Source organism: Carassius auratus, unplaced genomic scaffold (assembly GCF_003368295.1).
Source record: "Carassius auratus strain Wakin unplaced genomic scaffold, ASM336829v1 scaf_tig00216856, whole genome shotgun sequence".
NCBI lineage: Eukaryota > Metazoa > Chordata > Actinopteri > Cypriniformes > Cyprinidae > Carassius > Carassius auratus.
In genome coordinates, this window is record NW_020528769.1 from 5,098 (window position 1) to 31,933 (window position 26,836).

The 26,836-nt window shown below is 36.7% G+C and overlaps 1 long non-coding RNA gene across 7 annotated transcripts in view; it reads left to right on the forward strand.

Annotated features, from left to right (window-relative positions):
• The first annotated feature begins 1,240 nt into the window (after nt 1-1,240).
• Nucleotides 1,241-26,836, forward strand: part of LOC113099073 (uncharacterized) — a 35,621-nt gene continuing 10,025 nt past the window's right edge. The window contains exons 1-10 of one of the 7 annotated variants that reach the window (XR_003289282.1): nt 1,241-1,609; nt 1,642-3,035; nt 3,373-3,480; nt 5,822-6,006; nt 8,406-8,459; nt 8,595-8,623; nt 9,390-9,525; nt 12,812-12,883; nt 24,158-24,230; nt 26,307-26,381. This is a non-coding gene — a long non-coding RNA (uncharacterized LOC113099073). Of the gene's footprint in view, nt 1,610-1,641; nt 3,036-3,372; nt 3,481-5,821; nt 6,007-6,288; nt 6,420-8,405; nt 8,460-8,594; nt 8,624-9,389; nt 9,526-10,453; nt 10,544-10,678; nt 10,708-11,473; nt 11,610-12,811; nt 12,884-13,812; nt 13,885-15,956; nt 16,032-18,003; nt 18,048-18,977; nt 19,050-21,125; nt 21,201-23,154; nt 23,227-24,157; nt 24,231-26,306; nt 26,382-26,836 lie in introns of those variants that run through there. The other 6 variants (XR_003289281.1, XR_003289278.1, XR_003289283.1 and 3 more) reach the window with 6 other exon arrangements.

Sequence of the window (26,836 nt, forward strand, 5' to 3'; positions counted from 1 at the left end):
GGAACATTTAATTTAAAAGTCTGTAAAAGTGACTTTGTGCTTCTTTGGGATGAACAATCAAGCGACATTCACTTGCAGAACACAAGCTTCTAGAGGCACATAAGTCTGAAGTAACAAATTTAGGTAAATGGGTGCAGAGCCAGTGGTGTTGTATGCAAACATCAATGCCTTGAATTTTATGCGAGCAGCTATTGGAAGCCAGAGCAAATTGATAAACAGAGATGTGACGTGTATTCTTCTTTGGCTCATTAAAAATTAATCTTGCTGCCGCGTTCTGAATTAATTGTAAAGGTTTGATAGAATTGGCTGGAAGACCTGCCAAGAGAGCATTGCAATAGTCCAGCCTGGACAGAACAAGAGCTTGAACAAGGAGTTGTGCAGCATGTTCCCAAAGAAAGGGCTTGATCTTCTTGATGTTGAATAAAGCAAATCTGCAGGATCGGACAGTTTTAGCAATGTGGTCTGAGAAAGTCAGCTGATCATCAATCAAACGCCAAGGCTTCTAGCTGTTTTTGAAGGAAGTAATGGTTGATGTGCCTAACTTGATGGTGAAATTGTGATGAAACGATGGGTTTGCTGGAATCACAAGCAGTTCTGTCTTGGTAAGGTTGAGTTGAAGGTGATGATCCATCATCCAGGAAGAAATGTCAGTTAGACAAGCTGAGATGCGAATAGCTACCGTCGGATCATCAAGGATGGAATGAGAGGAAGAGTTGAGTGTCATCAGCAGTGGTATTGTCAAGCACGAGTCAAGACCAAGTCCACAAACATCAAGTCTGAGTCCGAGTCCGAGTCCAAAAGGGGCCAAGCTGGACTCAAGTCCGAGCTCCCAAAGGCCGAGTCCGAGTCCAGAAAGTAATAAAAAAAAAAGGCTATATAGGCTATGTATTAAATGTAATGCAGTATGCTAATGTTTTTTAAGAAGTTATGACAGTTTATTTATTTATTTTTGCATTTATATTTATACAAAATGTTTGGGCTACTGTTTTTGATAACGCATACATAATAGGTTTGTAGAAAATCAACAACAACAAAAAAAAAATCTATAAATATTTTCATAATTTTTCAGGAATTGTTGATTTCTTTTTCAACACTTGTAAGTCTGAACCAGAATATCAAGATATTTTATTATTTTGTAAAAAAGCACCACCATGTTATATGTATAATAAAATTTGAGTATGACAAACACAAATCCCTTCTATTATTTTATCCCTTGAGGTAGCCCTCGCACACAAAAAAGGTTGGTTGGAGGATGGAGACCCCTGGTATATAACTATGTTTTATAATTATATGTTTGTGTAATTTGGGGTTTCTGCCTGCAGTGACACTTTTGTGTGTGAGGCCCCATCCATCCTCCCCTCAATACGGTGCAGTCGTCCTGTCCCTCTTGCAGAAAAGCATCCATAAAGAATGATGTTTCCACCTCCATGCTTCACAGTTTGGATGGTGTTCTTGAGGTTGCACTCATCCTTAGTCTTCCTCCAAACACAACAAGTAGAGTTTAGACCAAAAAGCTCTATTTTCATCTCATCAGACCACATGACCTTCTCCCATGAATGAGTATGTGGACAAGTGTCTTTTATACAGGTAACAGTTCAAACCGGTGCAGGTAATAGAAGTAACGAGTTCAAACCGGTGCAGTTAATAAAAAGTGGAGAAAAGGAGGGCTTCCTGTGAGAGCTGGAATTCTTACTGGTTGATAGGTGATCAAATGCTTATGTCATAAACAATAAACTGCAAAAATATATATTTTTAAAATATACAATGTGATTTTCTGGATTGTTATTTAAGATTCTGTCATTAGAGTAGAAGAGTATACCTAAGATAAAAATGACAGGCTCTTACGTGGTTTGTAAGTGGGAACCTGCACAATCCCCAGTGTATCAAATGCTTTTCCTCCTCACTGTAGATAACTGAGGGGAACACTTATTTTAAAAGTGCCATGTTGACACTGTTTTGGAGTTGCAACTCTGAGTTCAAATGACTGCAAACAATCCCATATGATACTTCATCTGGTGCCCACTCTAAAGCAAAACTATATTCTTTCCAGTTATTAATTTAAAATAACTTTCATATTATCTGTAATCGAATGTGTTCCATCCTACAGTTCCTCCTTTAAAACCCTTGCCTCACACTTGAATTGCCAGGCAGGAGTTTATTTTACTAACGTGATTGTTTCTTTAATCAACATGACAAAATAGTTTTGTCTTTTTTATTTATAATACAGAGCTTAACTGTAGAGACCTACATTTCGGTTGGATAAAGGAGGGTACATAAATTAACCAATATCAAAAGCGTATGTTGGTTAATTGTTGTGGGTTTTTCCATCTTCACACACACACACACTCGAGACCGGTGTATGTCCTGGTTAAGACTATCCGGGTCCCCACATAGTCAACCCCTCCCCCACACCTATACCCGCGCGCGCGTCTGGAGCTAATGATTGCATCTCGTCACTCACTCACTGGACGAGCAGGAGCTGCAAACGCAGCAGCAATCAGCGTGTTCGTTCTCCAAGGTAAGCTAAACACTTTTATTTCAAATGTAATTCGTGTGTTAACATCATAACAAATGCCACTACCATATATTATGGAGAATGTTAATAACAAAGCAGGCCTTGCTAGCGATAATTTTAACTTTGCAGTTTTCTGTCGAGTCGGGTTTAGTCAGTATAATGTTAGATAACGTTAGTTTACTAACGCGCCTATACATGTGCAATGTAAATGGAAACTATTTAGCTAACTACCACTACCAAGCTAACCGACTTATTAGCTAGGCACGATTGAAGCTTAATGCATGCCATACATTTTTTTTTTTTTTGCGTTTGTTGTATAATTTAATCACATGTGATTGATAATCGATAAATGTATGTTTTTATGATATGCACACTACAGTAGTTAGCTTGTATGTTAGGATGGACTACTATGACAATTAGCAAGTTAAATAGAGTATAGGATCAGTTGTCATAACACTTCCGCACTACAGCGTGGTTGGGTTGTATGGCGGGAGAAAAGCTGCCATCAGGGGTAACTTAGGTAACGTAACGTTACATTAATTATCCGTAGTAAAACTAATTAGACCATTTTTAAATAACTGAATGTTCATTTAAATTATTTAAACATTATAATGGACCTACTGTATAGGTGTTTTTATGTCGTAGAACAACTTCAAACATCTTTAAATGCTTGAAATCATTGATTTTCACTGGTAGTTTAAGAAAACGCTTGACTACAATGTAGGCAACACAATCCCAATTATACCATATAAAGACTATTAATGTGTTATATCTGACAGGCTAAGAACTAACTACTTTGTCATACAATTGGCAATGGGTTATTTACTGCATTTAAACTTATGTCTCTTGCTACTTAGGTTTTCACTCATGGAGAGAAGAACTTGGACCAATCCAGGATGCGGAGTACCATATCCAAGCGGGGATTGATAAACCATGTCTCCAGCGTTTTATCAATAATTTTAAAGGTAAATGTTAAACTCCTTAATATGATTTAGCTGGAATCAGTGAAATGCCTTCAGTGATCAAGTCTCTTGCTCAAGAGCACAGTGCACAATGGTGGTTGCTAGTACACAGGGATATTAGAACTGACAATTCAACAGCTTTTAGACATTTGATTAACCATTTTGTCCTTCAGCACAGTGCTTTAAGCACTTTTGCTTCTGTGCCCAGCCTGATTGCAGTAATCTAAGGGTTTGACAGGGATTATTCCCTGTAAAAACAGACCCCCTTTTTTTTTTTTTACCTTTTATTTAACCAGGTAGGCCGATTGAGAACAATATCTCCTTTGCAACGGCGACCTGGGGAGCCGCTGGGATTTGAACCCAGGAAGTCGTACACCCAAAGCATGCACTCTACCACTGAGCTACCAGGGGCCCGTTCTTCATACGTCGCTTATTATATCCGAGATCAAATGACACATCCAAGATGATATCATCGTGCTAATCATGATCCGGCTAATTGGGTTCTTCGAACACACCTGTTGTGTATGATTAGTATCGCTGGATTGAGATTTCTGAGATAATTGCGCGTTCATGTGTTGTCTTAAAAGGGGATATGTATCGATACTCGAAACCATGATCAGCAGTGCAGCGATTGCAAGACGGCAATGTAATGACGTCATATAATTTAAAACGACAACTGACGAAAAACTTGACAAATTTCTGGACTTTTATAAGGAAACAGCCAAGCAAACAAAGCTACATGTTATAATAGATATATAAAACAGATAATTGATACATGTTTTTATTTTATTAGAATTTTTTTCATGATTCCCAGTTATTTAGATTCGCAATTTAAAATAGTTGTTTAGTCTTTACATTTTTATTTCAATGTAGAAATTAACTATTAATTTCATATTTGGACAGATTTGTTACGTGACCGCATTAATGAAAGTTTCTTAAGGGTCAATATCATGTTATCTGCATCTCCTGCGCTCCATCAAGCCACTCGAATAATAGCAGTCATCACACAAAATAATGCACGACTCTATTATCTGTATAGCATGTGTGTAAGAATAATACTTTGATGACAAATATTTCAGTGAGTAAAACTGGCTGTCTATAGCAGGCTGTTATGTACTACACGGCATTTTTATATTATTTTTAAATATTTTTTTAAATGATTATTATTTTAAATTATTGTCCCTGGATCAGTACGATACTCTTGTAATAAACTAGCGGTGCTAGCAGACATATTTTGAGTATCATTTCTGGTTGAAAAGAAGCGATCTAATCCTGTTTACATGAAATAAGCTGCTCCCGAGCAGGTTTAAGATAACGGACCTGTTGCTATGACAGCAGCTCCGGAATGAGCTTCGAAGAACCAAACGATCCAAAATCACGCCAAATCGTCAACAATCAAATCCAGCTAACTGAGTTAGCTACGTACGAAGAACAGGCCCCAGGTGTTTTTGCCACTGAACTCATATTCAAAGGTGACTTTGTTGTGGAGTACCGAGGGAAACTACTGTCACAGCAGCAGGCAGAGCTCCAAACTATTGAGTACAATGAGTCTGCAAAGGTTTTTCTTTTTGATTTTCAGTGGAAGAGTAAAACATGGTGGTAAGTAGATGAAGTGGCTATGTAGCAACTTTACAATGCAAGGGCCATGTCTAAAATCTAGAGTTTGTTATTCTTTATGTTAGTGCCTTTGTCAATACTACTTCAGTTACAGTTATCTGCCCTTCACTGCACCTTCGCAGTGACGGTTATCTGCCCTTCACTGCACCTTCGCAGTGACGGTTATCTGCCCTTCACTGCACCTTCGCAGTGACCGTTATCTGCCCTTCACTGCACCTTCGCAGTGACGGTTATCTGCCCTTCGCAGTGACCGTTATCTGCCCTTCACTGCACCTTCGCAGTGACCGTTATCTGCCCTTCACTGCACCTTCGCAGTGACCGTTATCTGCCCTTCACTGCACCTTCGCAGTGAACGTTATCTGCCCTTCACTGCACCTTCGCAGTGAACGTTATCTGCCCTTCACTGCACCTTCGCAGTGAATGTTTTCTGCCCTTCACTGCACCTTCGCAGTGAACGTTTTCTGCCCTTCACTGCACCTTCGCACTGAACGTTATCTGCCCTTCACTGCACCTTCGCACTGACCGTTATCTGCCTTCAGAAAAGGCAAAAAACATGGTGCGAGTCATTTGTCCAATTTGCTTTTACAAATACATTATTCCATACAATAGTCGCTTATAGAATTGTATTTATTGGTATATCCTGCTCATATAATTTAATCAAATACTGCTTCTTCATAGTCGAACCTCTGTGCTAATACATATTAATGAAACAAATGTTTCTATACAGCATTGATGCATGTGAAAAGGACTCCTCTCTTGGGAGACTTGTTGATGACGACCACAGAAGACCTATTTTTGCAAATGAAAACCATAAGTAAAGAAACCACACTTGTCTCTTCGCGATTCGAGATATTACACCTGGAGAAGAACTGACGTCAACAACGTGACTCAAACTGGCCATGGAGAGCACAGGTGAGTTACCTTTTTGTTTCTATATCCAATATGCCACCTACCTGGATAAGAGTTTATATTTCATGCAATTTGTTGCAGACACTCCAAACAAGAAAGCTGTAGTAGAATGTGTTTCTATCTTGTTTACTTAGCAGTAACAATTTGTTTTTATGAGATACATTTCCTATGCCAGGTTTGATTACACCAACTGGTTTTTATTTATGGAAATGCCTTTATTTCCATAGTTTTAATGAATTGCATTAGTTCCGATGTCACAGTGGATTCTGTTTTGGATTTATGGAAAGAAGACCTATTTTTGCAAAATGAAAACCATAAGTAAAGAAACCACACTTGTCTCTTCGCGATTCGAGATATTACACCTGGAGAAGAACTGACGTCAACAACGTGACTCAAACTGGCCATGGAGAGCACAGGTGAGTTACCTTTTTGTTTCTATATCCAATATGCCACCTACCTGGATAAGAGTTTATATTTCATGCAATTTGTTGCAGACACTCCAAACAAGAAAGCTGTAGTAGAATGTGTTTCTATCTTGGTTTACTTAGCAGTAACAATTTGTTTTTATGAGATACATTTCCTATGCCAGGTTTGATTACACCAACTGGTTTTTATTTATGGAAATGCCTTTATTTCCATAGTTTTAATGAATTGCATTAGTTCCGATGTCACAGTGGATTCTGTTTTGGATTTATCTATTGTATGCACCCATTGGGTCTCATTCATGAAACATTCAAAAATATACGAGTAAATATGTGAGTGATTTGCGCGTAAAGAGAACTTCCTGAAACTCTTCTCCTGATTCACAAAAACTTCGTAAACGTCAGTTGTGATAGTGAAATGTGTGTGTGTTAATGAATTCCAATCAGTCGTAAATGGGACACGCGTACACGCTCATTCTCAATTACCATAAATCCCGCCCATTAAACTAATATATATTAAACTATATATGAGCATCATATTATGACACCAAACGAAGGATTTCAACATGTCTTCTCAAAAGCGAATGGAAAAATAAAAATTTCTCAGCTGCAGAAATTTAAGTTTTATTATCAGAAGTTCATTCAAAACGCCACGTTTTATTTTCAAGCGTATATAGTGGCGTATCAGGTCCTAAAAAAAGGAAGCTTTGCAGCATATTACAGATGCTGTTAATGGAGTTTCATCTGTTATTCGAACAGTCCCCGAAGTGAAAAGAAAAACCTTATGTAATTACTATATGTAATATTTTTTTCAAAATGCTGTGTAAATATGTACCCGATTATGAATTAAAATGCAGCCGTATTAATGAGCAAAACGTTCAGACGTTAAACGCACTATTTTCGTGTGGCTGGGAGCAGGTGTAGATTTATTTCGTACCAACTAACATTTGGAAAATACGAACGTTTTAATGAATCCGAAAATTTACGCCAGAACCACTTTACTCGCGATTTACACAAAATTCGTTTTGCTCATGGTTCATGAATGAGACCCATTGTGTACACACAATTTGAACATATAAAGTTGTAGCAAAAAGTAAATTTAACTTGTTGCACTCATGCATCCATTAAAAATGATTGTATTACATGCCTATATTACAAAGATTAGAATCACATATGCAGAATAAATGCAGTGGTGCTGTCTGATCAATACCTATTAGGGCTGCACGATATTGTGAAAAAATGACATTGCGATATTTTATTTTTCTGCGATATATATTGCGATATTTTTTCTTACAAACAAATGGGATGAGCACACTTACATTCTCATTTTAAATGATTTAAACATAGACACCATCGTGTCAATTGATTAATATGCGCGAGGGAGAGGGAGCAAGACAGAGCTCGTGTTGTTTGAAAACGTCTCTCTCTCTCTCGATTCAATTCATATTGCTTTATTGGCATGACATACAATGGTACATATTGCCAAAGCATTGTACATATCAGAATATAAACAAACAAAACAAAAATACATATATATTCATAAGAAAAAATGACATGCAAAATAAATCCATGTACATTTCTATAAACATTGATGGTACTTCTAATGTTCTCTGTCTCTCTCGCGCGCTCTCTCTCTCTCTCTGCCCTGTTAAACTTGCATGTGGTTTTCAGTCCTGTCAATGATAAACTTTCACTCTATGATGGTTAAACTGTGCAATTAATCTGCGAATCACATTCGTCAAGGGCCGGGGAGCAGCTGCCCGTACAGTTAATGAATAACGGATCAACTACGACAGCCTAAATCGCACATCCTGCAATGTGACTATCGTGGATTCGTACATCGCGATATCGATGCTTAAACGACACATCGTGCAGCCCTAATACCTATCCTCCTCTGCAAGGATGTCCCATGTTTTTCTCAGTGTAAATGCCCTCTTACTATATTTCACTTGTTGCCATCTGTGTGGTTTCCTCTCCTAGCCCCCAAAACACACTTCACTGGCACGGACACCCTGTTCAACATGCCCGTCTCAGGTAAAAGCAACTGCCCCCCTACCCCATCACACATATCAGTGTTGCAGGTCTCAAACTCTAGACTGATTGATTAGTTATTGTGTAAGGGAAGTGAAAAGTATAAATAAGGACTAACAAATGATGTTGTTCTTGCAGATGATAATTTGCAGAGTGAGCGCTCGAAGGTAAGTGCATAAGTGCCCCAGACTGGGTCAGTCTGTGGATCTGCACTATGCATTCATGATTGTCAACGTTTCCAGTGTCTGGTTCCAAAGTCAAATGAACATTGAATTATACTTTTGCATAGCCCAAAAACGTCACTACTACATCTATTTGTTGCTATATTAATACTTCAAGCATAATATTGGCCCACATAAGTATGGACACTAAAGCATTTCTCATGTTCTGTACTTTAAATTTGAAATTACACAAAAGACAATGTGGATACATGATGTTTTGATGCAAGTAGGAAAGACTTCTGTTTCTCATCAAAACAGTGCTATAAAGTAGAGTAAGGTAATTACTTAAACTATAAAGAGATTAATACACATAGCTTATGTTGGTAGCATGAGCATGATGGTTTGAGGCTGACTTGATAACTCTGACTTTAGTCGAATAACTAATCCATACTGCATGACCGTAACAAAGACAAGTTTGGTTTCCAAACCTGCATTTATTTGTGGGCACCCTGTCATATTTACATTTAAAAGGTTTGTGATGTATTTTCATTATATTGTTTCAAAGTACTGGTGTACAGAACAAAAGAAATTCATTTTCAACATGAAAATCTTATCCCTAGTGTCAGTCTGTCTGAAGTAATGGACCATTCCAGGTTACTTAAATCCAAATTAAATTATCAACTTTTTTTATAGTATTGCATTTTTTTTTTTTTTTTATTTTTATTTTTTTTTATAATTTCTGGTACACTGATTGTTATATTTGGTTCAACAGTTGCAGGCCGGGATTGACAAATTAAAAACACCACAATCGGTGTGAAACTCTGTATGAATCTACGGCTGAGAAGCGAAATGCTCTTCAAAGACAGCGAACCTTACTCCTACTGCAATTGGCAAACTTGGATAAAATGGTGAGTCATTTTATTGTACGTTGACAGAACTTGGGTAAAATATTTTCTGTTCTAAAAAATGCAGCAGGTAAACCTAGCCTGGCTAACGTCAGACCAATTCTCATTCGAGACTTGGTCTGGTAACCACCTGTTCATTTTCTCGTATTTGAGGCGTGGTTTACGAATGCCCAGAGCAGTTTATTGGGCGCTACGAATGTCTATCAAATGTGCTTGCTTCTGAAATTGTTTAACAGTTGCTCTTTTTTCAAAACAAACTCTGTTCTTAACTACTTAAAACACTATCTAAAGCTGAATCGAAAGGTAATTTCGTGTCTGATGCCATGTTGGATCCATAGAAACTTCTTCAATGTGTCGCCTATTAGGGCTGCACGATATTGGGAAAAATGACATTGTGATATTTTATTTTTCTGCGATTTTTATATATTGCGATTATTTTTTTCTTACAAACAAATGGGGTGAGCACACTTACATTCTCATTTTAAATGATTTAAACATCGACACCATCATGTCAATTGATTAATATGCACGGGGGAGAGGGAGCAAGACAGAGCTTGAGAGAGAGAGAGAGAGAGAGTGCGCGAGAGAGAGAGAGTGCGCGCGCGCTCGCGAGAGAAAGACAGAGAGAAAATGCCCTGTTAAACTTGCATGTGGTTTTCAGTCCTGTCAATGATAAACTTTCACTCTATGATGGTTAAACTGTGCAATTAATCCGCGAATCACATTCGTCAAGGGCCGGGGAGCAGCTGCCCATACAGTTAATGAATAACGGATCAACTACGACAGCCTACATCGCACATCCTGCAATGTGACTATCGTGGATTCGTACATCGCGATATCGATGCTTAAACGACACATCGTGCAGCCCTAATACCTATCCTCCTCTGCAAGGATGTCCCATGTTTTCTCAGTGTAAATGCCCTCTTACTATTTCACTTGTTGCCATCTGTGTGGTTTCCTCTCCTAGCCCCCAAAACACACTTCACTGGCACGGACACCCTGTTCAACATGCCCGTCTCAGGTAAAAGCAACTGCCCCCCTACCCCATCACACATATCAGTGTTGCAGGTCTCAAACTCTAGACTGATTGATTAGTTATTGTGTAAGGGAAGTGAAAAGTATAAATAAGGACTAACAAATGATGTTGTTCTTGCAGATGATAATTTGCAGAGTGAGCGCTCGAAGGTAAGTGCATAAGTGCCCCAGACTGGGTCAGTCTGTGGATCTGCACTATGCATTCATGATTGTCAACGTTTCCAGTGTCTGGTTCCAAAGTCAAATGAACATTGAATTATACTTTTGCATAGCCCAAAAACGTCACTACTACATCTATTTGTTGCTATATTAATACTTCAAGCATAATATTGGCCCACATAAGTATGGACACTAAAGCATTTCTCATGTTCTGTACTTTAAATTTGAAATTACACAAAAGACAATGTGGATACATGATGTTTTGATGCAAGTAGGAAAGACTTCTGTTTCTCATCAAAACAGTGCTATAAAGTAGAGTAAGGTAATTACTTAAACTATAAAGAGATTAATACACATAGCTTATGTTGGTAGCATGAGCATGATGGTTTGAGGCTGACTTGATAACTCTGACTTTAGTCGAATAACTAATCCATACTGCATGACCGTAACAAAGACAAGTTTGGTTTCCAAACCTGCATTTATTTGTGGGCACCCTGTCATATTTACATTTAAAAGGTTTGTGATGTATTTTCATTATATTGTTTCAAAGTACTGGTGTACAGAACAAAAGAAATTCATTTTCAACATGAAAATCTTATCCCTAGTGTCAGTCTGTCTGAAGTAATGGACCATTCCAGGTTACTTAAATCCAAATTAAATTATCAACTTTTTTTATAGTATTGCATTTTTTTTTTTTTTTTATTTTTATTTTTTTTTATAATTTCTGGTACACTGATTGTTATATTTGGTTCAACAGTTGCAGGCCGGGATTGACAAATTAAAAACACCACAATCGGTGTGAAACTCTGTATGAATCTACGGCTGAGAAGCGAAATGCTCTTCAAAGACAGCGAACCTTACTCCTACTGCAATTGGCAAACTTGGATAAAATGGTGAGTCATTTTATTGTACGTTGACAGAACTTGGGTAAAATATTTTCTGTTCTAAAAAATGCAGCAGGTAAACCTAGCCTGGCTAACGTCAGACCAATTCTCATTCGAGACTTGGTCTGGTAACCACCTGTTCATTTTCTCGTATTTGAGGCGTGGTTTACGAATGCCCAGAGCAGTTTATTGGGCGCTACGAATGTCTATCAAATGTGCTTGCTTCTGAAATTGTTTAACAGTTGCTCTTTTTTCAAAACAAACTCTGTTCTTAACTACTTAAAACACTATCTAAAGCTGAATCGAAAGGTAATTTCGTGTCTGATGCCATGTTGGATCCATAGAAACTTCTTCAATGTGTCGCCTATTAGGGCTGCACGATATTGGGAAAAATGACATTGTGATATTTTATTTTTCTGCGATTTTATATATTGCGATTATTTTTTTCTTACAAACAAATGGGGTGAGCACACTTACATTCTCATTTTAAATGATTTAAACATCGACACCATCATGTCAATTGATTAATATGCACGGGGGAGAGGGAGCAAGACAGAGCTTGAGAGGGAGAGAGGAGAGAGAGAGTGCGCGAGAGAGAGAGAGTGCGCGCGCGCTCGCGAGAGAAAGACAGAGAGAAAATGCCCTGTTAAACTTGCATGTGGTTTTCAGTCCTGTCAATGATAAACTTTCACTCTATGATGGTTAAACTGTGCAATTAATCCGCGAATCACATTCGTCAAGGGCCGGGGAGCAGCTGCCCGTACAGTTAATGAATAACGGATCAACTACGACAGCCTACATCGCACATCCTGCAATGTGACTATCGTGGATTCGTACATCGCGATATCGATGCTTAAACGACACATCGTGCAGTCATTGTCTTGCTGATCCCTCCCCGTTCTGTGATTTGGTTCCCTTTTTCAGGGGAGAATTTAGTCCATGGTGTCCAGGCTGCCTTAGCAGCGTGAATCAAATTGTGTGCAAGGCAGCCTGGGAACACCCAGGGTAAGGTAAACCAGGATTTGCATGAATTAAAAATAAGATTTACCTACTGCTATTTATATATTTGATGGAAAAGATTTTAAACATTACTGTTTGTAATTAATAGGCTTAAGGGATAGGGAACAACAGTGATTTTATAATTGTATGTACTTTAGTTAAAAAATCATTCTACACTTTCTGTAGCATTGAATTTTTTTTTTGATTTTTAGCTGGGCCCAGAATCACATCCAGTCACTTAAACAGCAGAAGATTCTGTGATACCCTCACCAACAGACACACAGGTAATAAGACAGGTTTTTTTATAACCATTTAGTTTCAGAGCTGCACATTATACATTATATTATAGTAATTATTTCCCAGCAACAATGTTGATCAGAATGTGTTTGACAGAACGATGCGAGGATGGCATTATTACAGGCTTTGTCCCAACCCTGTTAGGGCATACTGGATTTTTTGCGCACATTTACGAAACGTATTTACATTTATGAATGACAAATTGTAATATAATTATATCGGTTTCTATATTTTAAACAACTTAACACAAACGATGGATACAAACGCCCTCTAAACAATCCTGAAAGTTTGGTTGGCACTTAAACCTAATAGGTAGTAATGAGTATTTATGATAGCTTTTGGGGACATTGACCTGTATTTTAACTGTCCTTATGGGGACACTTTGGCTTAGTGAGGATGGAATCCTAGTCCTCTTAAGGATAACCATTGGAACTCGTATGTAATTTCTTGCTGATACAATTTTTGTTTATTTATACAACTAAAAACTATTATGATCCTCCTACTGTTTTTTGCAAACTATAAGGTGCACCGTAGCAGTTTTCCTATATAGTTCATTGGGTACATCCGTCAGTAAAAACCATTATAAATCCTAAAATATTGTTCGTCTAATTACTTTGTCCGCTGAAATTTGGAGACCATGTATTTAAAATGGCTACCCTCATACACTGTCCATAAAAGATGGATAGAAACATTCTCTAAACAGAAGTTGGTAATAACCTCAGGTCTTTATTTTAAATCCACTGTGCTTGTGTACAGAGCAAAAACAATAAAATATGTTGGCCCTAATAATTTCTAGCAAAAGGAAAGTGTTGTTTCCCCTTGTTTTTGTTTTGTAATACTGTTATTCAGTCTCAATAAAGTGCCTTATCTGTTTTGTAATTTCATAGCCTCAAATGATAATTATTTTTTATTACAGGTATGGTCAGAAATTGACCATGCATCTCCAACCAGCGAATGTGTACCACCACTGGAAAGACGGAGTGTATTTGTAAGTAACAACATTAATTACTTGCCTGTCCAAAGTCTGTCCATTAGGGTTACATAAAATATCTACCTTTTTAACTCCCTATTCTTGAAAGTTTGTGGTCTGAAGATCACATTTAACTGTGACAGGGTTTAAAAGTAGTGTTGTCAAAAGACCCGGTACTTTGGTACCAAGTCGGTACAAAATTTTTAAAAATGTGACTGTACCAGGTTTCTTTAAGTATTGGTAGTACCGAGGTCTCGTTCAAACCCGGTTCAGCGCTATGATTTCCGTGAAGCAGAAAACGAGGATGGAATCTCAAAATCCAGTCATGAAAATGAAACTTACATTTTAATATGGACAGTCATGGAATTTGTCAAAGTTAGCGTAAATTAATCAAATCAAATCTCCGTATGGACCAGTATCTGTAAATGTTAAGCCGCAAAAAAATCCGTGTTCTGCGCGTCTCTGTGTGAATCAATGAATGGCAGAGACGTGCAGGTTTGTTTACTACATGGACTGAAGCGCATGACGCTTGTATTAATTTCAGCATCTGAGCTTCAGAGTTCTCTCTCCATCAAGCGATCTGAACTTTTCAGTTCATCTCAATGGACGCACAGCGCACCTGTATTTGATGCTCTGTAAACTCTGTGTGAAGGCGCACGACTCACCGTCGCTTTACTGATAGCGCTGTTTCTCACACATGCAAAGAGAGAGAGCGCGAGAGTCTTACCACGCTGAATCGACACGCTATATGTAAACTATTCTTTGTTGTCTTCTCCTGTCAAAATAATGGAGTTCATTTACAATTATTCATTTTCGAACAAGCAGAAGACACTCCGGTTTCTCCGGTAGTGGCCGGAGCTAATGTGCAAATGGCAATTTCATTGGCTGACGCTCAACTAGCACCGACCCTGTTTTGATTTCAGCAAATCAGTTTGACCGAACGCAGACAACGTGATTAATATTCATGAACCCAGCAGCTCATCAATTCATAGTGCATTGTATATACATTAGTATGATAGTAAAATTATCCTTTAATAATAATTATGATCTATTACTATTTTTCTTACAGAAACCCTCAATGACCAAAAATATCTTAAGCATCACCACCAGTCTTAAGTTCAGTTAAAATGACAAATATGCATTCATTAGGCCTAAAAGTTAATTTTTACATAAAGGCATTGTGCTACTAAATATTACTATTATTTAGTAAAATGTATGTGATACTGCTACTACTGTTAAAATTTTTAAACTTTATTTTTTTAAGAAATAAATCACAATATTTCTTCCATGTTTTAATTTTAATAGCAAATCCCCTTTATTTACCAAAAATAAAATGTTTAAATTTCATAAATTAAAAGACAAATTAAATTTGGGTGAAACTTATTTACTGTTTTTCATAATTATATAACCTGTAGAAAAATTTTAAACACAATTGTAAATAAGTATAAAGAATGGCATTGGTTTTATTTTTATTATTTTATTAATATATATATTTTTTTAATTGGCATATTTTTGTGTTTTGCTTTGGTACCGAGAACCATGGATTTTCACTGGTATCGGTATCAAATACTGAAATTTGGGTACCGTGACAACACTATTTAAAAGGTATACGACTCACCAAGAAATATTTTGATTGTGTACTGCTCTGCATACAACTGTATAATGTCTAAACGTTAAACCAATATGTCTCTAATGATCTCTTTGTAAGAGACAAAACCACAGTAAGATTATTTATCGTAATGTCATGATGAGAATTACAAGAAATTGCCCCAACTCATGCTCGGCCAACATCAAATTGTAGGCTATTATTTCTGCTGTTGTGCTCATGTGTAAATTGAGGATAGAACGAACAAGTGATGATATTTGATACCTTCTGGGGACATGCATTGACCTGTATTTTAACTGTCTTTATGGGGACACCTTGTTTAAATGGGGATTGCATTATTTCCATGAAACCTTCTGGGACATTGACCTGTATTTTAACTGTCTTTATGGGGACACCTTGTTTAAGTGGGATTGCATTATATGCATAATATAATTTGTGTAGAATTCTCAAGACCTTTATATTTGTCATGTTTGACTGATTACAGGTTGCCTTCCTTCACAACATGGACACAGATTCCAGCTCTGCAGAAGATGGGAATGTGTCCCACTCCAATTCCAAGGTAAGAAAGTATAGATGATGGCCACAGTTCATAAAAGTTTGGAGAGTTCATTAAGTTTATCTTGACTGATTTTTGTAACAGTTTAAAAGGCAACTCTTTCAATGTTTGTTTGATACTTGAGACCCATTCATACTTCATAACTTGCATTCATTTTTGCAATTATATATTAAACTAGATTATTAATCTGTTCTGGTCCATGTCTAAATTCTAATACAATCACATCGCAATTCAAATAAATTGGATCATTACTTTAGAGAAGTGACTACTAATTATAAATGTAGAGAACAGAAAATCATTGCATGTACATAACAAAAATGATCACTTTTAAAAAAAACTTTTTTTTTTTTTTTTTGCAGTTTACAATTGTACAGGTCCTTCTAAAAAATGTAGCATATTGTGATAAGTTCATTATTTTCCATAATGTAATGATAAAAAATAAACTTTCATATATTTTAGATTCATTGCACACCAACTGAAATATTTCAGGTCTTTTATTGTTTTGATACTGATGATTTTGGCATACAGCTCATGAAAACCCAAAATTCCTATCTCAAAAAATTTGCATATTTCATCCGACCAATAAAAGAAAAGTGTTTTTAATACAAAAAGTCAACCTTCAAATAATTATGTTCAGTTATGCACTCAATACTTGGTCGGGAATCCTTTTGCAGAAATGACTGCTTCAATGCGGCGTGGCATGGAGGCAATCAGCCTGTGGCACTGCTGAGGTGTTATGGAGGCCCAGGATGCTTCGATAGCAGGCCTTAAGCTCATCCAGAGTGTTGGGTCTTGCGTCTCTCAACTTTCTCTTCACAATATCCCACAGATTCTCTATGGGGTTCAGGTCAGGAGAGTTGAGCACAGTAATACCATGGTCAGTAAACCATTTACCAGTGGTTTTGGCACTGTGAGCAGGTGCCAGGTCGTGCTGAAAAACAAAATCTTCATCTCCATAAAGCTTTTCAGCAGATGAAAGCATGAAGTGCTCCAAAATCTCCTGATAGCTAGCTGCATTGACCCTGCCCTTGATAAAACACAGTGGACCAACACCAGCAGCTGACATGGCACCCCAGACCATCACTGACTGTGGGTACTTGACACTGGACTTCAGGCATTTTGGCATTTCCTTCACCCCAGTCTTCCTCCAGACTCTGGCACCTTGATTTCCGAATGACATGCAAACTTTGCTTTGATCCGAAAAAACTAGTTTGGACCACTGAGCAACAGTCCAGTGCTGCTTCTCTGTAGCCCATTTCCTGCACACGCCTGTGCACGGTGGCTCTGGATGTTTCTACTCCAGACTCAGTCCACTGCTTCCGCAGGTCACCCAAGGTCTGGAATCGGTCCTTCTCCACAATCTTCCTCAGGGTCCGGTCACCTCTTCTCGTTGTGCAGCTTTTTTTGCCACACTTCCCCACAGACTTCTCACTGAGGTGCCTTGATACAGCACTCTGGGAACAGGCTATTCATTCAGAAATTTATTTCCGTGTCTTACCCTCTCCCTTGAGGGTGTCAATGATGGCCTTCTGGACAGCAGTCAGGTCCAGTTTTTGAGTAATGAACCAGGCTGAACCAGTTTTTAAAAGCCTCAGGAATCTTTTGCAGGTGTTTAGAGTTAATTAGTTGATTCAGATGATTAGGTTAATAGCTCATTTAGAGAACCTTTTCATGATATGTTAATTTTTTTAGATAGGAATTTGGGGTTTTCATGAGCTGTATGCCAAAATCATCAGTATTAAAACAATAAAAGACCTGAAATATTTCAGTTGGTGTGCAATGAATCTAAAATATATGAAAGTTTAATTTTTATCATTACATTATGGAAAATAATGAACTTATCACAATATGCAAATTTTTTGAGGAGGACCTGTATGTACTTTAGTTAAAAAATCATTCTACACTCTTTCTGTAGCATTGAATTTTTTTTTTTATTTTGATTTTTAGCTGGGCCCAGAATCACATCCAGTCACTTAAACAGCAGAAGATTCTGTGATACCCTCACCAACAGACACACAGGTAATAAGACAGGTTTTTTTTATAACCATTTAGTTTCAGAGCTGCACATTATACATTATATTATAGTAATTATTTCCCAGCAACAATGTTGATCAGAATGTGTTTGACAGAACGATGCGAGGATGGCATTATTACAGGCTTTGTCCCAACCCTGTTAGGGCATACTGGATTTTTTGCGCACATTTACGAAACGTATTTACATTTATGAATGACAAATTGTAATATAATTATATCGGTTTCTATATTTTAAACAACTTAACACAAACGATGGATACAAACGCCCTCTAAACAATCCTGAAAGTTTGGTTGGCACTTAAACCTAATAGGTAGTAATGAGTATTTATGATAGCTTTTGGGGACATTGACCTGTATTTTAACTGTCCTTATGGGGACACTTTGGCTTAGTGAGGATGGAATCCTAGTCCTCTTAAGGATAACCATTGGAACTCGTATGTAATTTCTTGCTGATACAATTTTTGTTTATTTATACAACTAAAAACTATTATGATCCTCCTACTGTTTTTTGCAAACTATAAGGTGCACCGTAGCAGTTTTCCTATATAGTTCATTGGGTACATCCGTCAGTAAAAACCATTATAAATCCTAAAATATTGTTCGTCTAATTACTTTGTCCGCTGAAATTTGGAGACCATGTATTTAAAATGGCTACCCTCATACACTGTCCATAAAAGATGGATAGAAACATTCTCTAAACAGAAGTTGGTAATAACCTCAGGTCTTTATTTTAAATCCACTGTGCTTGTGTACAGAGCAAAAACAATAAAATATGTTGGCCCTAATAATTTCTAGCAAAAGGAAAGTGTTGTTTCCCCTTGTTTTTGTTTTGTAATACTGTTATTCAGTCTCAATAAAGTGCCTTATCTGTTTTGTAATTTCATAGCCTCAAATGATAATTATTTTTTATTACAGGTATGGTCAGAAATTGACCATGCATCTCCAACCAGCGAATGTGTACCACCACTGGAAAGACGGAGTGTATTTGTAAGTAACAACATTAATTACTTGCCTGTCCAAAGTCTGTCCATTAGGGTTACATAAAATATCTACCTTTTTAACTCCCTATTCTTGAAAGTTTGTGGTCTGAAGATCACATTTAACTGTGACAGGGTTTAAAAGTAGTGTTGTCAAAAGACCCGGTACTTTGGTACCAAGTCGGTACAAAATTTTTAAAAAATGTGACTGTACCAGGTTTCTTTAAGTATTGGTAGTACCGAGGTCTCGTTCAAACCCGGTTCAGCGCTATGATTTCCGTGAAGCAGAAAACGAGGATGGAATCTCAAAATCCAGTCATGAAAATGAAACTTACATTTTAATATGGACAGTCATGGAATTTGTCAAAGTTAGCGTAAATTAATCAAATCAAATCTCCGTATGGACCAGTATCTGTAAATGTTAAGCCGCAAAAAAATCTGTGTTCTGCGCGTCTCTGTGTGAATCAATGAATGGCAGAGACGTGCAGGTTTGTTTACTACATGGACTGAAGCGCATGACGCTTGTATTAATTTCAGCATCTGAGCTTCAGAGTTCTCTCTCCATCAAGCGATCTGAACTTTTCAGTTCATCTCAATGGACGCACAGCGCACCTGTATTTGATGCTCTGTAAACTCTGTGTGAAGGCGCACGACTCACCGTCGCTTTACTGATAGCGCTGTTTCTCACACATGCAAAGAGAGAGAGCGCGAGAGTCTTACCACGCTGAATCGACACGCTATATGTAAACTATTCTTTGTTGTCTTCTCCTGTCAAAATAATGGAGTTCATTTACAATTATTAATTTTCGAACAAGCAGAAGACATACCGGTTTCTCCGGTAGTGGGCGGAGCTAATGTGCAAATGGCAATTTCATTGGCTGACGCTCAACTAGCACCGACCCTGTTTTGATTTCAGCAAATCAGTTTGACCGAACGCAGACAACGTGATTAATATTCATGAACCCAGCAGCTCATCAATTCATAGTGCATTGTATATACATTAGTATGATAGTAAAATTATCCTTTAATAATAATTATGATCTATTACTATTTTTCTTACAGAAACCCTAAATGACCAAAAATATCTTAAGCATCACCACCAGTCTTAAGTTCAGTTAAAATGACAAATATGCATTCATTAGGCCTAAAAGTTAATTTTTACATAAAGGCATTGTGCTACTAAATATTACTATTATTTAGTAAAATGTATGTGATACTGCTACTACTGTTAAAATTTTTAAACTTTATTTTTTTAAGAAATAAATCACAATATTTCTTCCATGTTTTAATTTTAATAGCAAATCCCCTTTATTTACCAAAAATAAAATGTTTAAATTTCATAAATTAAAAGACAAATTAAATTTGGGTGAAACTTATTTACTGTTTTTCATAATTATATAACCTGTAGAAAAATTTTAAACACAATTGTAAATAAGTATAAAGAATGGCATTGGTTTTATTTATATTATTTTATTAATATATATATTTTTTTAATTGGCATATTTTTGTGTTTTGCTTTGGTACCGAGAACCATGGATTTTCACTGGTATCGGTATCAAATACTGAAATTTGGGTACCGTGACAACACTATTTAAAAGGTATACGACTCGCCAAGAAATATTTTGATTGTGTACTGCTCTGCATACAACTGTATAATGTCTAAACGTTAAACCAATATGTCTCTAATGATCTCTTTGTAAGAGACAAAACCACAGTAAGATTATTTATCGTAATGTCATGATGAGAATTACAAGAAATTGCCCCAACTCATGCTCGGCCAACATCAAATTGTAGGCTATTATTTCTGCTGTTGTGCTCATGTGTAAATTGAGGATAGAACGAACAAGTGATGATATTTGATACCTTCTGGGGACATGCATTGACCTGTATTTTAACTGTCTTTATGGGGACACCTTGTTTAAGTGGGGATTGCATTATTTCCATGAAACCTTCTGAGGACATTGACCTGTATTTTAACTGTCTTTATGGGGACACCTTGTTTAAGTGGGGATTGCATTATATGCATAATATAATTTGTGTAGAATTCTCAAGACCTTTTATATTTGTCATGTTTGACTGATTACAGGTTGCCTTCCTTCACAACATGGACACATATTCCAGCTCTGCAGAAGATGGGAATGTGTCCCACTCCAATTCCAAGGTAAGAAAGTATAGATGATGGCCACAGTTCATAAAAGTTTGGAGAGTTCATTAAGTTTATCTTGACTGATTTTTGTAACAGTTTAAAAGGCAACTCTTTCAATGTTTGTTTGATACTTGAGACCCATTCATACTTCATAACTTGCATTCATTTTTGCAATTATATATTAAACTAGATTATTAATCTGTTCTGGTCCATGTCTAAATTCTAATACAATCACATCGCAATTCAAATAAATTGGATCATTACTTTAGAGAAGTGACTACTAATTATAAATGTAGAGAACAGAAAATCATTGCATGTACATAACAAAAATGATCACTTTTAAAAAAACATCTTTTTTTTTTTTTTTGCAGTTTACAATTGTACAGGTCCTTCTAAAAAATGTAGCATATTGTGATAAGTTCATTATTTTCCATAATGTAATGATAAAAAATAAACTTTCATATATTTTAGATTCATTGCACACCAACTGAAATATTTCAGGTATTTTATTGTTTTAATACTGATGATTTTGGCATACAGCTCATGAAAACCCAAAATTCCTATCTCAAAAAATTAGCATATTTCATCCGACCAATAAAAGAAAAGTGTTTTTAATACAAAAAGTCAACCTTCAAATAATTATGTTCAGTTATGCACTCAATACTTGGTCGGGAATCCTTTTGCAGAAATGAATGCTTCAGTGCGGCGTGGCATGGAGGCAATCAGCCTGTGGCACTGCTGAGGTGAGATGGAGGCCCAGGATGCTTCGATAGCGGCCTTAAGCTCATCCAGAGTGTTGGGTCTTGCGTCTCTCAACTTTCTCTTCACAATATCCCACAGATTCACTATGGGGCTCAGGTCAGGAGAGCACAGTAATACCATGGTCAGTAAACCATTTACCAGTGGTTTTGGCACTGTGAGCAGGTGCCAGGTCATGCTGAAAAACAAAATCTTCATCTCCATAAAGCTTTTCAGCAGATGAAAGCATGAAGTGCTCCAAAATCTCCTGATAGCTAGCTGCATTGACCCTGCCCTTGATAAAACACAGTGGACCAACACCAGCAGCTGACATGGCACCCCAGACCATCACTGACTGTGGGTACTTGACACTGGACTTCAGGCATTTTGGCATTTCCTTTTCCCCAGTCTTCCTCCAGACTCTGGCACCTTGATTTCCGAATGACATGCAAACTTTGCTTTGATCCGAAAAAACTAGTTTGGACCACTGAGCAACAGTCCAGTGCTGCTTCTCTGTAGCCCATTTCCTGCACACGCCTGTGCACGGTGGCTCTGGATGTTTCTACTCCAGACTCAGTCCACTGTTTCCGCAGGTCCCCCAAGGTCTGGAATCGGTCCTTCTCCACAATCTTCCTCAGGGTCCGGTCACCTCTTCTCGTTGTGCAGCATTTTTTGCCACACTTTTTCCTTCCCACAGACTTCCCACTGAGGTGCCTTGATACAGCACTCTGGGAACAGCCTATTCGTTCAGAAATGTCTTTCTGTGTCTTACCCTCTCGCTTGAGGGTGTCAATGATAGCCTTCTGGACAGCAGTCAGGTCAGTCTTACCCATGATTGCGGTTTTGAGTAATGAACCAGGCTGGGAGTTTGTAAAAGCCTCAGGAATCTTTTGCAGGTGTTTAGAGTTAATTAGTTGATTCAGATGATTAGGTTAATAGCTCATTTAGAGAACCTTTTCATGATATGTTAATTTTTTGAGATAGGAATTTGGGGTTTTCATGAGCTGTATGCCAAAATCATCAGTATTAAAACAATAAAAGACCTGAAATATTTCAGTTGGTGTGCAATGAATCTAAAATATATGAAAGTTTAATTTTTATCATTACATTATGGAAAATAATGAACTTATCACAATATGAAAATTTTTTGAGGAGGACCTGTATGTACTTTAGTTAAAAAATCATTCTACACTTTCTGTAGCATTGAATTTTTTATTTATTTGATTTTTAGCTGGGCCCAGAATCACATCCAGTCACTTAAACAGCAGAAGATTCTGTGATACCCTCACCAACAGACACACAGGTAATAAGACAGGTTTTTTTTATAACCATTTAGTTTCAGAGCTGCACATTATACATTATATTATAGTAATTATTTCCCAGCAACAATGTTGATCAGAATGTGTTTGACAGAACGATGCGAGGATGGCATTATTACAGGCTTTGTCCCAACCCTGTTAGGGCATACTGGATTTTTTGCGCACATTTACGAAACGTATTTACATTTATGAATGACAAATTGTAATATAATTATATCGGTTTCTACATTTTAAACAACTTAACACAAACGATGGATTCAAACGCCCTCTAAACAATCCTGAAAGTTTGGTTGGCACTTAAACCTAATAGGTAGTAATGAGTATTTATGATAGCTTCTGGGGACATTGACCTGTATTTTAACTGTCCTTATGGGGACACTTTGGCTTAGTGAGGATGGAATCCTAGTCCTCTTAAGGATAACCATTGGAACTCGTATGTAATTTCTTGCTGATACAATTTTTGTTTATTTATACAACTAAAAACTATTATGATCCTCCTACTGTTTTTTGCAAACTATAAGGTGCACCGTAGCAGTTTTCCTATATAGTTCATTGGGTACATCCGTCAGTAAAAACCATTATAAATCCTAAAATATTGTTCGTCTAATTACTTTGTCCGCTGAAATTTGGAGACCATGTATTTAAAATGGCTACCCTCATACACTGTCCATAAAAGATGGATAGAAACATTCTCTAAACAGAAGTTGGTAATAACCTCAGGTCTTTATTTTAAATCCACTGTGCTTGTGTACAGAGCAAAAACAATAAAATATGTTGGCCCTAATAATTTCTAGCAAAAGGAAAAGTGTTGTTTCCCCTTGTTTTTGTTTTGTAATACTGTTATTCAGTCTCAATAAAGTGCCTTATCTGTTTTGTAATTTCATAGCCTCAAATGATAATTATTTTTTATTACAGGTATGGTCAGAAATTGACCATGCATCTCCAACCAGCGAATGTGTACCACCACTGGAAAGAACGGAGTGTATTTGTAAGTAACAACATTAATTACTTGCCTGTCCAAAGTCTGTCCATTAGGGTTACATAAAATATCTACCTTTTTAACTCCCTATTCTTGAAAGTTTGTGGTCTGAAGATCACATTTAACTGTGACCGGGTTTAAAAGTAGTGTTGTCAAAAGACCCGGTACTTTGGTACCAAGTCGGTACAAAATTTTAAAAAATGTGACTGTACCAGGTTTCTTTAAGTATTGGTAGTACCGAGGTCTCGTTCAAACCCGGTTCAGCGCTATGATTTCCGTGAAGCAGAAAACGAGGATGGAATCTCAAAATCCAGTCATGAAAATGAAACTTACATTTTAATATGGACAGTCATGGAATTTGTCAAAGTTAGCGTAAATTAATCAAATCAAATCTCCGTATGGACCAGTATCTGTAAATGTTAAGCCGCAAAAAAATCCGTGTTCTGCGCGTCTCTGTGTGAATCAATGAATGGCAGAGACGTGCAGGTTTGTTTACTACATGGACTGAAGCGCATGACGCTTGTATTAATTTCAGCATCTGAGCTTCAGAGTTCTCTCTCCATCAAGCGATCTGAACTTTTCAGTTCATCTCAATGGACGCACAGCGCACCTGTATTTGATGCTCTGTAAACTCTGTGTGAAGGCGCACGACTCACCGTCGCTTTACTGATAGCGCTGTTTCTCACACATGCAAAGAGAGAGAGCGCGAGAGTCTTACCACGCTGAATCGACACGCTATATGTAAACTATTCTTTGTTGTCTTCTCCTGTCAAAATAATGGAGTTCATTTACAATTATTAATTTTCGAACAAGCAGAAGACATACCGGTTTCTCCGGTAGTGGGCGGAGCTAATGTGCAAATGGCAATTTCATTGGCTGACGCTCAACTAGCACCGACCCTGTTTTGATTTCAGCAAATCAGTTTGACCGAACGCAGACAACGTGATTAATATTCATGAACCCAGCAGCTCATCAATTCATAGTGCATTGTATATACATTAGTATGATAGTAAAATTATCCTTTAATAATAATTATGATCTATTACTATTTTTCTTACAGAAACCCTAAATGACCAAAAATATCTTAAGCATCACCACCAGTCTTAAGTTCAGTTAAAATGACAAATATGCATTCATTAGGCCTAAAAGTTAATTTTTACATAAAGGCATTGTGCTACTAAATATTACTATTATTTAGTAAAATGTATGTGATACTGCTACTACTGTTAAAATTTTTTAAACTTTATTTTTTTAAGAAATAAATCACAATATTTCTTCCATGTTTTAATTTTAATAGCAAATCCCCTTTATTTACCAAAAATAAAATGTTTAAATTTCATAAATTAAAAGACAAATTAAATTTGGGTGAAACTTATTTACTGTTTTTCATAATTATATAACCTGTAGAAAAATTTTAAACACAATTGTAAATAAGTATAAAGAATGGCATTGGTTTTATTTATATTATTTTATTAATATATATATTTTTTTAATTGGCATATTTTTGTGTTTTGCTTTGGTACCGAGAACCATGGATTTTCACTGGTATCGGTATCAAATACTGAAATTTGGGTACCGTGACAACACTATTTAAAAGGTATACGACTCGCCAAGAAATATTTTGATTGTGTACTGCTCTGCATACAACTGTATAATGTCTAAACGTTAAACCAATATGTCTCTAATGATCTCTTTGTAAGAGACAAAACCACAGTAAGATTATTTATCGTAATGTCATGATGAGAATTACAAGAAATTGCCCCAACTCATGCTCGGCCAACATCAAATTGTAGGCTATTATTTCTGCTGTTGTGCTCATGTGTAAATTGAGGATAGAACGAACAAGTGATGATATTTGATACCTTCTGGGGACATGCATTGACCTGTATTTTAACTGTCTTTATGGGGACACCTTGTTTAAGTGGGGATTGCATTATTTCCATGAAACCTTCTGAGGACATTGACCTGTATTTTAACTGTCTTTATGGGGACACCTTGTTTAAGTGGGGATTGCATTATATGCATAATATAATTTGTGTAGAATTCTCAAGACCTTTTATATTTGTCATGTTTGACTGATTACAGGTTGCCTTCCTTCACAACATGGACACATATTCCAGCTCTGCAGAAGATGGGAATGTGTCCCACTCCAATTCCAAGGTAAGAAAGTATAGATGATGGCCACAGTTCATAAAAGTTTGGAGAGTTCATTAAGTTTATCTTGACTGATTTTTGTAACAGTTTAAAAGGCAACTCTTTCAATGTTTGTTTGATACTTGAGACCCATTCATACTTCATAACTTGCATTCATTTTTGCAATTATATATTAAACTAGATTATTAATCTGTTCTGGTCCATGTCTAAATTCTAATACAATCACATCGCAATTCAAATAAATTGGATCATTACTTTAGAGAAGTGACTACTAATTATAAATGTAGAGAACAGAAAATCATTGCATGTACATAACAAAAATGATCACTTTTAAAAAAACATCTTTTTTTTTTTTTTGCAGTTTACAATTGTACAGGTCCTTCTAAAAAATGTAGCATATTGTGATAAGTTCATTATTTTCCATAATGTAATGATAAAAAATAAACTTTCATATATTTTAG